The following is a 12,273-nucleotide window of genomic DNA, read 5'->3' as shown; positions in this document are numbered from 1 at the left end:
CTACCATCGCTTCCCCTTCTGAGTCATTCATTCAGTCTGACCCAAATGGTAGAGACTAAGGGACAAGTATAGGGGGATTCTGAGTCTGGTCCATGTTGTCCCCCGGGGCTGTCCAGACCACAGATACATTGGAGAGTTGGCCGGTCCCCTGCTGGAAGATGGGACTTGCTTGCTGCCTGTCTGCCTTGAGGAGGAAGATACTGAATAAACCAAAGTGGCTGGGGAAGGCCAAGGGAGGGCAAGCAGAGAAGGTGGAAGCCCTTCACTCTGCAGCAGGAACAGAACAGAAAGGACTGACCAGCTGAGCTGAGACTGGCAAAGGCTAGGCCTGAAGCTCAGGTGCCCTGCCCCAGCCACCCTGCTCTGAAACTGGTGCTTAGCAGTTACAGCAAGCCGCTACTGTCTTGTCTGGGTTTTTGTTTGTTGCTTATGATTCCCTTCCACATGCCGGACCAGTTGGGCCCAAAGAAAACTCCAGCGTAGAAATCTGTGACTCTCCCCTGACCCCGTCCCTACTCCTTATGCCCTGTGATTAGGAGCAAGCCACTGGGTGCCAAAGGAGGGTGTGAGGCTCAATGCTATTTCTAAGTCATAACCCAAAGTGGGCAAGAAAAGATGGCATTACATAACTCGAGAGTGGTGAGCCAATAGCACATCTAGCCCGGCGCACAGCTAAGTGCAGACTTCTGGAGGGGCCTGGGCCCAGCAAGCAGCATCAGACCTAGAATCACACAAGAAGGCCAGAGGCTCCCAAAGAGCACAAGGTCCCCAAACACAGACAGAAGAGGATTTCAGATGTCATAATCATGTGGGGGGCTCCAGAGCAGGGTTTAGTCAGCCAACAGCGGCTGTCATAGACAGATGCCAGTGATAGTGGTACCCAGGGTCCACAGCCCCTTTCCTGACCCCGAACAGAGGCTTGGCCATGTGGCGTCATAGGTCTAGAGCTCCTCATCTTTCAGGATGCAATCCAGTATGCATGGGAAGCATTCAAGGACTGGTTAAATAAATCTGAGGCGTGTTTTGGTTGGTTTCCATTTGGATATTGAAGTATTTTAGCCCAGGCCTTGTGGCAGGTACAGACTCACAGGACAGGAAATCGAAGTTAGAAAGTCAAATTCCCCAGTGACCTGATAGAGAATCCAGGATAGGGAGGGTCCTTTTGTTTTTCCCAAAGTCATGAAAAGGCTGAACTCCAAGAGAAGCCGGGTGTTCAGAGGCTACAGGGAGTGGTGGGAGGAACAGCGGGGCTAAGGATAGGCGCTAGCGGACTGGGCTTTGTCACCAGCTTCCGTGCTTGGCTTCTCACTGGATCCTGTCCCAGGATGCTGTCAATATCAGCGCTTCAGTGGAAGAAACAAAGTCCTGAGCCCTGTGGACCTGGCATTCAGAGAACGAGATGTTTGACCTTATCCGCCAATGGTATTGTCTGGTGTTTTTGGGTTCTCTGAATTTTCATAACTCTTATTTGTTTGCTTGTTTTTTTACATGTGTATGCATGTATATGCCATGGTGTGCATGTGGTCAGAGGGCAACCTGGGGGAGTCTGTTCTTTTCCTGTTATATTGTTTCCTAGGATGGAACTAACGTCATCAGGATTATCAGCAAGTACCTCTGCCTGCTGAGCCACCTACATTTAGGTTTTTATTTCTGTCTGAGGATTTCTGAGTCCCTTCTCATATATCAATATATCAATGTAGAGAGCCATCTTGCCCAGCTCCTTCTAGCAAAGCCTCCCATCACCCCGACTCCTAACCTGTATCTGTACCACTGCTCCACATTTTCTTCTGTGCATTACTGAGTTGCATTCTGCTGGTTCTTACAGGTCGATTCCATTGATGACTCCCAGCAATCAGCTGAGGTCTTAATTCCTTCCCATCAGGGCTCATCTCACATTTACCAACCACACACCACGTACCAGCTCCAGGCTTGATCCTGAGAGGTTTTCCTGCCTTCCACATGGGAATCGAGGCCCCATGAACTTGTACAAGCTGCTGAGATTGTACAGGCAGCACGTGGGAACTGGAGCTGACACCTAGGCCCTCCACTGGCTTAGAAGCAGTGTCTGGTCTTTCCCGCTTCACTGAACAAGACCTGACAGTGGATTGCTCGCAGGGAAAGTGTTCCCTTGCCTCTCATTGTGACTTGACAGAGAACTTGACTAAGACAGCATGTTGCTTAGTTGAAGGTCTATGTTTCTGCTTCCGCAGCCCCAAAGTGAGGGTAGGCTTGTCCCCAATTCTTGACAATTTGACACCAGGGCAGGAGAGTGTTGGCACATAAACCATGAAGTCAGTGTGCCTTCCGGCCAGTCATGTGTGACTCTGGATAAATATCCTTGTTACAAGCATGACTCTAAAGGGGTTACGTGGATCCATGGGCTCTTATCTTAATTACAAAAAATTGTGTTTAAATTATGATTGAAGTGATGTGAGTTCCTGCAATCCCAGCACTTGGGAGGCAGAGGCAGGAGGAGAAGAAAGTCATTTTTAGCTACAAAGTGAGTTTGAAGCCAGGCTGGGCTATGTGACACACTGAGAGATGACTGAGCATCAGTTAAGAGCACTTGTACGGAGCCTGGACTCAGTGCCCAGCACCCATATCTGGTGGGTCGCAACCTCCTGGAACTCCAGCTCCAGGGAACCTGACACCCTCTGGCCTCTGCGGGCACCGGCACACGTGTGCATGTGCCACACTTAGGTACATACACACACACACTAATCAAAACGTTTGAGAAAGAGAAGGAGGAGTGAAGACTGAAGGCAGGCATGGTAGCATATAGTCTGGGATCCCAGCCCTGACGAGGCAGCCAGTCTCGCTATAGAGACTTACAGACCAGTCTGTGCTGCATAGCAAGACTTGAAAGCTAGCCAGCAAGCAAACGTACAATTGAGTCATTAGCCCCAGTGCTGTTCCCTTGTGACCCCCTCCCCACAATTTTTGCCATGGGACTTGGGACCCTGTGTTCTGTCAAGTAACCGGGGACTGTGTACAAATTGTCTGTCAAGTAGCTGGGGACCGTGTATAAATTATCTCACTTTCTTGAGTCATTTTTTTTTTTTTCTAGAAATGCGTGTCTGTTTCAGGGTTGGTGTGGAGTAGACCATCAGTTAACTAAGAACCGGTTCCATTTAACAAACAGTGGGCTCTTCTATCTAAGGAAGTATTCAGTTGTGTGCCTCCTCGGAGCCACACAGAGCCCTGTAGAAACCCCTTCTGAAGCAGGGCTGTGAGTGACCTGTTTTCTGCCACAGCCCCGGGTTTTACCACTGCAGTTAGCCAGAAGACAACCAAGGTTGAAAAGCTTTGGGGTCCTGTGGTTTCCTAGCTGTTATTCACTGTCCTTGCCGACAGCCAAGTCCCTTTCCCTCCTCCTGTCCTGCCTGTCATTCACTGGTGAGCTTCCTCCCTTTGGCCCTGGGGTTTCACGTCACTCTGCTGCCATGCCCTTCCCCCGAAGGTCATAGTTGTGTTGTGATATTTCTAGCATCGTCAGATCCCCTTCTCCATCTCCTCTCACGCTGCTCCAAGCTATAGCCCAGGGGACACAGGGAGAAAATGGGAGGAAATCAAAGCCAGACTCAGATTTTGTTTTGATTGTACTTTGCCGGCGAGCCGAGGTGTGTGGTGGCATTTATTGTCTGTCTGCTTTTAAGGGAGGCAGCGCTCTGCCAGTAGTCATGGCTTCCACTAGTTAGTCACCGGTGAGTGAGGGCCTGCTGAGCTCATTGCAGTAAATAGAATAAAGGAGACAGGAACAGGGCCATCCATGGTCTGCAGTGCTGTTTTCCAGACACCTACTAGGGATCCCAGCAGTCCCAGTGGGGATCTCTGGGCCGTGGAGGGTTGGGGACCATGGGTCCTTATACCCCCTTAGCCACCTATCCTTTTCTTCCTTTTCTTGTGGATTGAACCTAAGGATTCACGAGTGCTAGACAAGTTCTCTGACACTGAGCTAGATTCCCCTATCTAGCTCACTGAGGATCTCACTGAGTTGCCTAAGATGGCCTTAAATTTATGATCCTCCTGCCTTAGCTTCCTGAGTAGCTGGAGTTATAAGCTTGGACCACCAGACCAGGTTTTCCTTTCTGTTTCTGGTCAATGACTCCTGAACGCTGAGGGCTCCTAGAATTGCATTTCACCGCTTTGGTGGGAGAGAAGCACTCTTAGACTTGGGGGAGCTAAGGAGGTGTGAAGCCTCAACCCTCAGGACAACACGGGCCTTTTGCTTTTCCAGCGGGTAAAAAGCGGACCTTGCTGCAGGCTGTCTGTGCTGTGAACTGTGCTGACAGCTCACACATGGGATCATGTGCTTAGACTGGACATGAAATGGGGATGTAAACCTGCCAGGCTGCGGTATGCTCAGATTTCCTGGAGATGCCGAGGTGGACACATCCCCAAGTGGGATGACTTGTGTTCAGGAAAAGATAAAAGGACAAAATATTGTCGCATAGTTTAGGGACAAGAAGTGTGGGGCTCTGTTCCTCTTTCAGTCAGGGAAAGCTCTGCCCTGCTTGGCTCCTCTTGGGAGCTCTGGTACTTTCTACAAAGCACAGCCATAGACCATTCCGCCTGCCCTTACCAAAGCAGGGGAAGTTCAAAGACATGCTTCAAAACATTTTCCCCAGGAAACAGCAGATGGTGACTTCTGATTATGCAAAAAGGCTAATGAACTGTCATCCTTTGTTACTCTTCCCCAGAGGTTCTGGTACCCAAAGCCATTTCCGCCCAGCTTGGCAGATGGATTCCTATGCTTAGAAGGTAGAGAAAGGCCAGTGGCCACAGCTGGCAGCCTGCACAGATGCCTTCCCAAAGCAGGTGTGGCACTGAGGCCTTTTGGATTACTGCCACACAAAACGAGAGGCTTCTCCGTGACCCTGCTACTGGCTGTGCCATTGGTAGGTCGAGTATGTGGGAAGGGGCTGCTCTTAGCCAGAGTCATTCATTTGGAATGGAGGGCTGGTGGGATTTGTCCTTTAACATTAGACGTCAGTGCCAGAGACCCGGCCAGGCCTGGCTCAGAGCGGGCTGCAGGCATCTGTCACCGCCCACTCTCTCTGAGTCATCCTACACTTATCTGCTCAGATCCACAGCCTTGAGAGTGCTCACCAGACAGTCTCCAAATACACCCTGCAGGGGGAGAGCTGGGAGGGAGACCAGCCTGGAGGGGAGGAGGGCACTTGGGAGAGCCTTGACCTCCCCGACCCCAGGCTCACCCAGAACCACTGGTGGCTTCAGCGGCTGCTGTTCAGCAGGTCTCCCAAGCCTCCTGGAACCAGGGCCTGGGGTCACACCGCCATAGGGACACTGTGTTTACAAGGGCCACCTCTGGAGAGAGGTTCGTGTAGAGGGGTCGGAAGCCCTATTTTCCTCTTCACCGCTTCCCTTCCTCTCCAAAGCCCTCCTTGGTTTGGGAGAACTGTTCTTTCTTCCTCTGTTTTAAGCCGTCAGCTCCTTCCCATTCTTTGTCGGTGGACTAGAGCTCAAGTGTGTGTCCCAGCACAGCCTGTCTCTAGCATCACACTCTTCCATAAAACAAACATCCTGGGTTCCCCCAGGGTGCTGAGTGTGGACCTCACGGGCTCTCCAGCAAGCCTTGTGTACCCTGAGGACCCGCTTCTCTTCTGCCCTGCTCACACCCCAGCTCTCCCGGCCAGGCTCTGAGTGGCCACTGAGTCCGGCAGTATCACACAAATCACACCGTCCTGTTGTGCTGGCCAGAGATAATAAGCATGTCAGGGTAACGAAAACAAAACTCGGAGGTGCGTTTTTCAGTAATGCTTCAAGTAAATGCTTTCAAATGCTTTTGTATCGTTCTTAGTCCAGAGTCCTGGGGCTGCCAGCCATGCCTTACCTGAGTGCTGCCCCACAGAGGTGCAGCCCCAGACCATCACATGCATTTGACAATAAAGTACACCCGAGTACCACACGCCGTTCTGGGGCACTTCAGGTGTTCCAGGGTCTTGATAATGACCGCTTGGACAAAGTCTGGAAAGGCAGCTCCTAAGCCCAGGTATATAAACACAAAGTACCCAACCAAGGCCCACAGTTCTCATGCTTTTAAGTAGCCACTGTCATCTGGGATCTTGGAACCCCTGTGTGTCTTACCTGTCCAGAGAGGGGGTCCTGGGGGAGCCATACCCTCAGGCCCCTCAGCACCTAGGCCTTTCCATGTGTGGGCATCCCTACCACTATGCTCCCGAAAGTGGCTGCCTTAGTTTCTTTTCCTGTTGCTGGGATTAAATACCCAACAGAACCTCAAGGGAGACGGTGTTTGTTTTAGTCCATAGTTCAAGGGTACAGTCCCATTTTATCAGGGAGGTTAAGGCAGCACCGTCTCGAGGAAGCTGGTCACATCCCGTCCACAACCAGGAAGTGGAGGGTGATGGATGCCTGCTGTTGCTCAGTTCCCTTCTCCCCTAAGCAGTGCAGGGTACAACCAGGGAACGGCGTTGCCCAGAGTGAGTGGGTCCCTACCTCAGATAAGACAATTGAGATACTCTCCCACAGACACGCCCAGAGGCCCATCTCCCCGGTAATTCTAGATTCTGTGAAATAACAGTCAACACCGACTGTCTCAGTGGCCTTACCCAGGTGCCATCCTTCTTTGGTCTCTACCCCATGAAAGTTCATCTCTTCTCACGCCTCGGCTTGTAGGGCCATCTTCTGAAAATAGATAATCCAGTAGCTGCCCGCTCAGGGAAGGGTTTGGCTTAATGAACTCTGTGTTATCTTGAAATACTGCCTCGACCTAAATAAGGGCGTCTGGCCACCGGCAGCGTCAGCACCTATGAGGGCTTGTCACATCTCAACCATCCGGCATCATTTTGTGGGAGAACTCAGACTTTGATGTCTGACAAATTACTCTTCTTAGACAGTGCAGCCAGGCTCTGGGATGTGTGAGGCTGCCCGCGTCCTTAACTGTGGAGGGAGGAAGGTACGAGTCTCTGTCACCAAGGTATGACAGGTCCATGGGACCAACTGTGAGGTGATGGAGTGCAGGCGCCACCCAAAGTCCAGCTGCTTCCTGGAGATCCTCCCCCGTGGCGTGGAAAAATTGGCTCAGCATCCCAGGATGCAGAGCGTAGGCATTTCCCACTTCCAGCAGATGGCTTGCTCTGCTTCCTCCCACATGGGTATGTGGTGATCGGCGGTCATAGGTCAGCTTGACTGGGGTGTTGTTCACGTGCCATCATTTGGTAGCAGAGTTAGCTGGCTTGTGATAAATATACATAAATGTGTAACCACCACATCATGACATAGATAATCCCAACCCCCTCAAAAGGTTCCAATCTTCCATTATAGCTAATCCCTTCCCTGTCACCATCTTGAGATCATTTAGCATGAGTCCCATGTCTTATCTTTGCCTACCCCACTGTCCCCCGATTCCAGACCCAGCACGGATCCACAGTAGATATGTCAGTGGGTAAACATGCCTCCAGATGCTGTCTCATCTAGCCCAGGATGGCCCTGAACTCTCTCCAGGCTGGCTGCAGAGAGGTATTTTTAGACTTCCTTAGGGCTTCTGTTTTTTCCCATCATCCTCAGTTTTGAAAGATTGCACAGGATGCATTTGCTAATTAGCAATTTCGTGTAGTCCTTCCTGATGCTGGCCTCCCTGTTCAGCCTTAGACAGTCAGTGTGACCCGAACTGGTAAGAGCTGAGTTGAGTGCAGAGACGAGCTGTTCTTGGCTACCTGAGCACTGGCAGGAAAACGCTTCCTCTCCGCCCCTTCAAAGAGAACACTGCCGAGCCCCCAGCAGTCTTCCTTCTTCTCTCCCACGCTGGACCAGAGAGCACCAGCCACACCGTCCTCTGCCTGCCTGCCTTCATCTCTCCTCCACCCCGTCCCATCCTACCTCCTTTCTTTCCTTCCTTCGTTCCCCGTCTCCTCCATCCCTCCTGTCCCCTCCATCCCTCCTGTCCCCTCCATCCCTCCTGTCCCCTCCATCCCTCCTGTCCCCTCCATCCCTCCTGTCCCCTCCATCCCTCCTGTCCCCCCCATCCCTCCTGTCCCCTCCATCCCTCCTGTCCCCTTGCCACTCTACCCGCTTCCTCTTTCTTTTTTGAGCTCACTATAGAACACCCCAAAATGTTTCTGGGACCTTTTCTGTATCCCTCACGTGGTCATGAGGGGTTCAGCACATCCCCTCATCCTGCATGCCCACACTGCCCTCTCAATGTGTGTTTGCGAGTGGTGGGTTGAGTTACCCTCTTCCCTCTAATCAAAGCTCTGAGAAAGAGGAGTCTGTCTCTTACCCCCTGGGCACCATAATAATAGCTTCTTGCCCTTAAAATCAGCCAAGTATTTTAAAGTAATGACTGGCATTTTTCAAATGATTCCCACGCAGCCCAGCAATCTTTCTGTGTTAGCTCTGCTGTGTGGCGTTTATGTCCTTCCCTGTGTGGATGCGTTTTCTGGTAGAAATGCCTGTGATTCTAGATTTCTAACCTAGGAAACAGAAACTGAAGTAACTGAGACAGGGTACTTAGTATTCTGGCAGTGTGTTGCCCCCAGCCTCTCTACCCACACACACACACACACACACACACACACACACACACACATATGCACACACGCAGTGCTTGGAACTGTATCTCAGGGCTCTCAGGCAGCCTGGTTCAGCTGAGCAGCTCTCATTGGGATTCACTTGCACTTTCTGTCAGACTGTGGCTAAGGCTGGGATATTTTAAAGGCTCCTTCCTTCACACATCTGATGCCCATTGGCTGGAGAGCTCCCTCTCTGTGCAGCCTTCTCCACTTCACTACCATGAGCTTCCCCATCATGCTGGTAGCTTTGGTGGTCAGACCAGTTACACAATGGCTGGGTTCTCCCAGGGCAAGTGTGAAGCGAGATCCAGATCCAGATCTATAGGAAGCTGCAAGACTTCATGTCACCTGAGCATGGATATCAAGTGATCTTGCTTCTCTTTGTTTCTTTTGCCATTTTCATGTATGTGCATGTGGTATATAAATATGTGTGTGTGGACAGGAGGGGATACGTGGACATGTTGAGCCCAAGGCTTGTGTCAGGAATCGTCCCCCATCTCTCTGCTACCTTATGTATTGAGGCAGGGTTGACTCAGTTCGGGCCCAGGGTCCTGGTATCCACAGCCCTTCGCTATCCAGGACCTTGTAGTTGAAAAGGACAAAAGGACAAGAGCATATGGTTCCCTTTTGTGTCTGTGACTTTAAAAGATGCCCAAGGCTGGGTCATTTACAGAGAATGAAGGTTTGTTTCACTCATAGTCTTGGAGGCATGGTGGCAGCATCTGGGGAAAGTCTTACTTCATCACAAACTGGCAGAATATCTCATGATGAGACGGAGCCAGCCCTGGAACTCACTCTGTAGACCAGGCGGGCCTTGAACTCACAGAGATCCACCTGCCTCTGCCTCCCGAGTGCTGGGATTAACGGCGTGCACTACCACAGCCTGGCCTCTCTGCCTTTTCTTAAAAAGTCACTAATGCCATCCATTGTAGGAGCTGACAACAGACCAAAGTAAGGATACTGCCGGAGTCCAACTTTGTGAACGAGGAGTTGCTTGGGGTTGCTTACAGGAGTCTAGGGGAGTTACTTGCAGGAGCCAATGACTCAAGAACAGCTGTATCCCCAAAGCCCACCCCAGCACAAGTGATCATCATGTGAACTGGAGTCCTGGAACTCTCTGCTGGGCTTGCAGGCAATTCTCTCCTCGGTGGTCCTTGGAGGGAAGGGTCTTGTATGTCTCTGGGGCTTTCGGAGACCTTTGAATTGCTTTCTTCCTGACTCTGCAGGGGACAACCCATCCAGAGTTGCCTGACCCTAGGATCACTATGTGCAGTATCTGATAGAGTTCCTTATGAGACTTCAGTTGGAATTAAAGATGCCAGACTCCCTGGGGGGAGCAGACTAGCTATAGAAGGCACACTGGGGAGATTTCTTCTCAGTCCCAGGGGCCTGGGTCCTGCACACGAGGAAGGGGTGGTAAGGGCATTGCAAAGACCAGGTCCTCCTTCCAGAACAATCTAAACTCAATTCCAAGAGATGACTTGGGATGTGAGAAGCGGGCTTTTTCTTTCTTGGAAAAGCAAAGCCACAAATAAGCCTGACTCCCCACCGGAGCCCCCCTCCCTGCCGGAGCCCCCCTCCCTGCCGGAGCCCCCCTCCCTGCCGGAGCCCCCCTGCTGGAGCCACAGCTGATCTTGTCTGGTGACTTTGGCTGCACAGGGCAGCATTTTCCTCCCTCTCCTCTTTACATAACAAGCCCCTCCAGCATGGAATGGGTTTGTTGGCAGAAGAAACAAAAAACAACCTGGTGGTGTCCTTGTTTAGATTCATCAGCAACCACGGGTGTCCTCCTAGGAAGCCAGTATTATGCATGACACTGCCCCAGTGAGTACCCACCATTAGCCCGACAGTATAGTGGGACCTCGGAGTTGTACATCACCCCATATGTGCTAGGGCTTCTCAGCACACCTGGTGTGGGCCTCAACCCTGAGTGTGAAGGCAGGAACCTGAGAATTGAAGGCCTGCTTCTCAGTGCCCTTCCCAGTCTGCAGGCTTCATGTGCCTTGTTTTTTCTGTATATCCAAGGCTGTCTTACAAAGATCCCAAGACCTGCCGACTTCTGGAGAAGGCAGTCGGTTTAAATTCCTCTGCCTTCTGTAAGGACCCAGGCTGTGGACTGGCCTCTAGGCTCCTGTCTCCAGATAAAGCAATGGCCTCAGATGCCTTTGAGGTATTCCAAGCAGGCTCCTGGCTAGGCCATGGTCTTTCTGTTGTCTCCTGCTTTAATGACCAATGGTGAGCTGCCCGGATCCGATGACTGACGGACAGAGGACATGAGGACATCTTTAGATGTTTGTTGTCTTATTATAAGTTATATTTTAAAAATATTTTAAATTTTAAGAACTAGGGGTGCCGTTTTAGTTTTATAGAATACTAGATCAGAAAGTATAAAGAGCCCCCCTGTGCTTCTCCCCACTTCTCCTATTACTAACATCTTCCCTTCATGGACTATGTTTGTTCCCAGGGCTGAGCCTTTCCAGAGTAAATCATCACCCGAAGTCACAATTTCCATGAGGGGCTCACCCTCAGGTGTGTGTGTTCTGCAGGTTCTCATGAGTGTATAATGTCACCTGCCCACCATTGTACCGTATGAAATAGCTCCGCTGTCCCTAAACCCTTCCTCACTGCACCCAGGTCCTTGACATCTGTTCCCCTGTCCCCAGGACTTGTTTGTGCCATGGTGTATCTGCCGAAGTTCTGGGGCCTATCAAGTGTGAGTTACATTCATCCCTGGTGCTGGGACAGGTGGGCCTACACACCCTTCTAGAGAGCAAACATCAAACATTATTAGTCTCAGTGGGCTCCTGACTTACAAGGTTCATAAGACCCCTCCCCCAAAGGTATATACACAGTAAAGAAGAACTCAGGACAGAGATGGGAAGTGAGTTTCTTCTGCCTGACATGTGATGGCCAGGGGCAGAGGCTTCTTAAACAACAGGTACTGAATAGGTAAAACAACAACAACAACAACAATAACCTCAAAATGACTTTCTCCAGAGACGACACCTAACCCATTTGGATTGTCATTAACATTCCCCAAAGAAGATTCCAACTCAACATGGAGTTCCATGCCCTGTCAGTGGACGCAGGGCCCTTCAGGAGAGTGACATCTTCTCCTAGGTCCTTTTATGTGACATTTAGTAGCATAGACCACTGAGCCTATGCCGGCGTGCATGGCCCTCAGGATCCTGCAGGAAGGGAACCTGCGGCCACCATTTTCAGGCCCCTGTCAGACCTAAAATACTTGTTGTTGTCTAGGTGCTTATCTTGAGCCACTCTGCTCCTCTGGGTGGTGTCTGCTGCAGCACCCAGGGGAGCGGGACAGTTCTGTGGTGTCTGCTGCAGCACCCAGGGGAGCGGGACAGTTCTGTGGTGTCTGCTGCAGCACCCAGGGGAGCAGGACAGTTCTGTGGTGTCTGCTGCTGTACCCAGGGGAGCAGGACAGTTCTGTGGTATCTGCTGCAGCACCCAGGGGAGCAGGACAGTTCTGTGGTGTCTGCTGCAGTACCCAGGGGAGCAGGACAGTTCTGTGGTGTCTGCTGCAGTACCCAGGGGAGCAGGACAGTTCTGTGGTGTCTGCTGCTGTACCCAGGGAAGCGGGACAGTTCTGTGGTGTCTGCTGCAGCACCCAGGGGAGCGGGACAGTTCTGTGGTGTCTGCGGCAGTACAGTACAACCTGCCATCCAAGGGAGGGTATGCTAGTTCTGTGGTGTCTACAAAG

At 51.3% G+C, this 12,273-nt stretch overlaps 1 protein-coding gene across 7 annotated transcripts in view; it reads left to right on the top strand.

Annotated features, from left to right (window-relative positions):
* Prkag2 (protein kinase AMP-activated non-catalytic subunit gamma 2) overlaps window positions 1-12,273 on the top strand; it is a 266,876-nt gene that overhangs the window by 45,551 nt on the left and 209,052 nt on the right. The gene's annotated exons all lie outside the window — the stretch shown is intronic.

Source organism: Myodes glareolus, chromosome 6 (assembly GCF_982192425.1).
Source record: "Myodes glareolus chromosome 6, mMyoGla1.1, whole genome shotgun sequence".
In the NCBI taxonomy this organism is placed as follows: domain Eukaryota; kingdom Metazoa; phylum Chordata; class Mammalia; order Rodentia; family Cricetidae; genus Myodes; species Myodes glareolus.
The sequence above is the reverse complement of the archived record's forward strand: the minus strand, read 5'-3'. Positions and strand labels throughout refer to the sequence as shown.